Source organism: Glycine max, chromosome 18 (genome assembly GCF_000004515.6).
Source record: "Glycine max cultivar Williams 82 chromosome 18, Glycine_max_v4.0, whole genome shotgun sequence".
NCBI lineage: Eukaryota > Viridiplantae > Streptophyta > Magnoliopsida > Fabales > Fabaceae > Glycine > Glycine max.
In genome coordinates this window covers 43,485,551-43,490,791 of record NC_038254.2, presented here as the reverse complement: position 1 = coordinate 43,490,791, position 5,241 = coordinate 43,485,551, and the positions used below count along the sequence as shown (strand labels likewise).

General features: G+C 37.1%; 1 non-coding gene across 1 annotated transcript; it reads right to left on the bottom strand.

Moving 5' to 3' along the window:
• Positions 1-5,134: 5,134 nt before the first annotated feature.
• LOC113000254 (small nucleolar RNA R71) lies at positions 5,135-5,241 on the bottom strand. Its single transcript, XR_003265545.1, has one exon. It is a non-coding gene; the product is annotated as a small nucleolar RNA R71 (small nucleolar RNA).

Below are 5,241 nucleotides of genomic sequence, written 5' to 3'. Positions count from 1 at the left end.
TATTTATAGAGGGCATATCTTATGAGAGGAAACATCTTATATAAGAGTGAGAGGATTAATTCTGGAATGTATAATGATATATGAATGATTAAGATTTAATATTAAAAAGTCACACGAGTTTATTAGAAACTCACATGACTCTTTAAGTGGTCACACAACATTAAATCCTTACCGTCTATGTTTGATTATACGGTCTAGGTATAATTCTCTCACTCTCATATAAGATACTTATCTCTTATATGATATGTCCACTCTATTGATATATCTATTTAACTATCTATCACTACTAAAAAATATACATTTAACATCGCTAGGTTAACATCGGTTTTCGACAAAACCGATGTTAACACAAACGCGGTGGCATACTTGTAATTAACACCAGTTTATTAACATCGGTTTTGTGAAAACTGATGTTAACATGACGTAGGTAACATCAGTTTTGTCAAAACCGAAGTTAACGATTCTATGTTAACATCAGTTTTTTAAAAACCAATGTTAATGAGCCTATGTTAACATCGGTTTTTTTTAAAAAAAAATGATGTTGTGTTTTTACTTATACTTACAAACTGAAAAGCTTTCTCTCTTCTCGCACTCATCAGTCTCTCCCAAACTCTTGCTTCTCCCTGACCCCCTACGCTCACTCTCGCAAAGGCACCCTCAGGCCGTCGTCCCCCCGACACTAAGTCTCGCATAGCCACCCTCAGCTCGTCATCGTCGCTGTGGCGCTCACCCCACCCTTGTGTTGAACGACCTTCGTTGCTCACTCCTCCCTCAGGTCACTGTCATTGTCTTTGAACAAGCTATGTTGGTTTCCTTGTAGGCATTCCATTGGCACGAAAGCAGTCTTTGCTCGTCTTTGTACTCGTAATCACAAGGTAAGTTTTGGTTGTGCTTGACATTCTGTTAACTTCCCTTAGTTATAACTTCCCTTAAACTGAGCTTTTAACTTCCCTTAGTTAGTCGCAACCTGTATTTGACTTAATGGGTAGCGTAGTGTAGTGTTGTTGATTTTGATTGAAGTAGCGTAGTGTTCCAAATACTTGTGACCACTGTACTTTGTCTCATTTTGATTGAGGTAGTGTAGTGTTGTTCATTGGGGATAGGGCATGAGGAGATTGAATAATGGGTAACGTAGTGTTATCACAAACATACACTGGAAGCAGGGTTGTTTGCATAGTGTAAGCAGGGTTGTTATCACACTAGTGTAGTGTTGTTCATGTGTGCAGTAACCTCATATTTTCGTAGGGTTGTTATGAAACTAGAGTAGGGTTGTTATCACATTACCACACTCTGACTCAAGTTTGTTTGTAAAAGTTGGCAAAATCCCATCCACACTGTCATCAGTAGCAAGATGTGGGAGATCCTCATGCTCTAAAGTCTTCTCATTCCCTAGAGTTATTAAAGGAATCATCCATGAGAAAGTAAGAATGCTGAAAAATCCAACATTTGAATACCAGGTTAAATTTTCATTTCCTCTAGCCTTAATGGGAACATAATTGTTGCTTACATTAGAGTCACCATTCAAAAGAGGCTTTTCAAGTGGGGCAAGCTTAACCATATTGTTAATAGAACATCCAAGTGATCCAACATAACATAGAAATAAACACGTAATAGAGGAGCCTATACGATAAAAAAATTGTCAACATACGTGGTAAACTCGAATCCTATGCCTCAGAGTTGCTAGAATGTAAATAAGCATAAACAGCACCCCAAACAATGGTTTTGAGAGCTAAATCAGTAAGTGTGACGAGCTCCTCTGAACCATAATTGTTATACAAGTAAAAATAACTTAGTAAGCACAACACAAGGTTGAACACACAAATAATTAAGCTACAAACTAAATTGTGTTTGTAGTAGAAGAAACCAGCATTACGAAATCCTTTTCTCTCACTGTTTTCTCTGTGGTCCACTTGCACTTTCTTCCATACCCAATACACAACAAACACAAGTAACAAAACTAGGTTGAGTGAAGCAGACACCCCTCGTGTGAAAATAGATTGGAGGACAAAATTAGTTCCATGGTGCATCATGAAGAGTAGTAGTGAAAGAAGACGCAGGACATGGTATAATACCTTACTATAAAAGAAACAAAAAACAACCAAGAAAACTGACTTGTTGGTTTAACATAAAGGTGGCCAGCGAGTGAGGGAATGTCAGAGAGAATGAAGAAGAAAGACAAATTGTAGAGTTTGTTATTGATGACCTAAAATGTGAATAACATGCTAAGTTTGTGCATTGCTTTTTCTCTTGTTGTAACATTTAATGTTCAAAGGATTTTATATAGTAAAAGTTAAGAATAACATGCTAAGTTTTTTAAGCTCCTCAAGTTATTATTATCCTCAACAAACTGAACCACTACTACATGTGTTTTCTAGTTTAAGTTTTCTCCTAGTGCCAGCAAATTCTTTATCTTATTCTATAGTAATGCAGAAAGAACAAGAAGGGAAGAAAGAGCCTAGGCATCAAGTGTAAAGATCAATGCTTGTGAGCACATTGACTTGTATCATTCAAGTAGGACTGATGTGCCATCATTTTCTTCTATTTTCTAAACCCTTTTTGCACCATTTTAATTACTGATTGGTCTTAATTGTCAATTAATTAGGCAGTTTTATTATTTGGGCTCATTTAGCTAATTTGATGTTTTAAATCTAATTTCAAGAATTAATGAAACATTGAGCTTAATCCGAATTTTGGTTGTGGACTTGAAGAGGGCAAATAAAGCAGCGCTTACCTTAGTTAATTTCTAATTAGGAAATTTCGCAATTTTATTTTATGTGGTTCAGTGTTTATTTCGTTTTGGGCCAGAGTATTGTAATAGGGCCCAGTGACTTTGAGTGACTCTTTTTAAATAGTAGTCTTGGGATTCGTGCAGGGCATTCTGTGAGACTATTATTTAGAGCTTAGGGTTTATGGTTTGGAAGTTTTTCTGTTCTAATGCTACTGTTTCGTTCTTAATGCAATTTTCAATTTCCTGCTTCTAATTACAATTTCGTTCTTGTTTCTTCTTCTACTTTCATTTACGTTTTTGTTTTCATTTTCGTTTATGTCTCATTTACGTTTCTGTTTATTTACGTTTCTGCTTCATGTTTCATTTACGTTTTCTGTTTGAATCTATGGAAGGCTAATTATTCTGGTGTTGTTTCCTTTTGAGGAAGAAGCCCAACTCTCTTTGAGGTTTCGTTTATGATGTGGTTCCCTGGAAGTTTTCCCTTCATCAGTTAACCCAAATTCGTGAACATTAATCAGTGCACGCTTCGTGTTCGATTAATTGCCTCTGAGCCTAACTTGCGTTCATGCTTAATGGACGAAGGGCTAACTGGTGTATGTGGTGCCTAATCACGTATTGACAACCCTAGGTTGATTTTCGCTTAGTAAATTGAAATAGGGTTGGATTAAGTGGTTAACTGTTAGGGACGAATTCTCCATAACCTAGGATAAGAGAATGGCTTCTGAATCAGAGGAAACAACCCATTTTTAATATTATTAGTTTCGTATTCCAGTTTACTTGTTCTGCTCCTTAAATCACAAAACAAACAAAGCCCCCAATCGTTACTGTTATTGTAAGTATATTATGAACAATTGGTTTATCATTGCTCATTGGGAAACGACCTAGGATCACTTCCTAGTTACTGCATTTTCATGTTTATTTGATTCGGGTACGGCCTCGATCAAATTTGGCACCGTTGCCGGGGAGCAGTGTCCAAAGTTTCATAATAGCTAGCTAGTGTTGTGTGTTTAATCCTTTCGTGTTTTATGTTTAATTGTTAGTATTGTGTTAGTATGTGTGTTAGTGTTGTTTAGTGTCTTGGTATTTTGTTTAGTGTGTGTTCTGTTTCAGTTTTCCCATTAAGTGTTTCCCCTGTTTCAGTCTTGGGTGTTTTGCTGTGAATAGTGTTTTGCGACGGACTTAACGACCACTTTTGCTTGCGGCAAAACAGAGTAGTAGTAGAAATCAAGTAGAGACGGATTTTAGCGACCACCCATGCTGAATTATTTGAGATTTTTTGTTTTAGTAGCTAGGGTTGTTATTTTTGGCTGAATTTTTTTGTGGAAACTTCTTTTAACCTATATTTTGTGGGAAAAATAGCTAGAGCCTTTACTTTGGTCAGATTTGAAAGTTCCAAAAAAGTAGCAAATTTTGTGTTTGTCGAAACTTCAAACGGCCATAACTTTTGCTCCGGTTATCAGAATCGCAATTATTATATATGTATTTGGGGTAGAAAGAACTTTCCAACGCCGTGGCAGCTCGCCATAGGCCGGCTGAGGTCTCCATCGTCCAAAAATAGTGATTCTGTGAAAAGTTTTTTATTTTTCAAGTTTTATTCACTTATTTTTCTTAACCTACCATTTTTAGCTTCCATAGTTAGACTTTGAATTTTTGCCTGAAATTTTTTGTGCTATCTTCTCATCATTTTATAAGGTTTCTCACAAAATTTCAAGTCATTTGGATATCATTTGTGGGTAGCTATAGTTCAAACCTGCACCTTTATTTACATGACAAGACAACTAGTTGTGCATGCTGAATGTAGTGTATGACTAGAGGCAATCCATTTGACTTACAACCCTTTGATCCTGAGATAGATAGGACATTTCATAGATTAGTTAGGCATCATTTTATACCTTTTGATCTACCTGAGCATTCCATTACTGGTGAATCTGTGCATTCTGTTATTGGTGATTTTGAACATCCTGATTTTGAGCATTATAATTTTAAGCATTCTGATTCTAAGCATTCTGATTTTGAATATTCTGAGAACATGGCACAACCTCCACCCCGTGAGAGGACTCTAAGGGAAATGGCTGCACCTGATTTCACCTACGAAAGCTTGTGCATCCAATACCCTGATGAGGATGTCCCATATGTTCTTAAAACTGGACTGATTCATTTGCTTCCAAAGTTTCATGGCCTTGCAGGTGAAGACCCGCACAAACATTTGAAGGAATTTCGTATTGTCTGCTCCACCATGAAACCCCCAGATGTCCAAGAGGACCACATATTTCTGAAGGCTTTCCCTCATTTTTTAGAAGGAGTGGCAAAGGACTGGCTGTATTACCTTGCTCCAAGGTCCATCACGAGCTGGGATAACCTGAAGAGAGTATTCTTAGAAAAATTTTCCCTGCTTCCAGGACCACAGCCATCAGGAAGGATATCTCAGGTATTAGACAACTCAGTGGAGAGAGCCTGTATGAATACTGGGAGAGATTTAAAATACTATGTGCCAGTTGCCTTCACCATCAGAT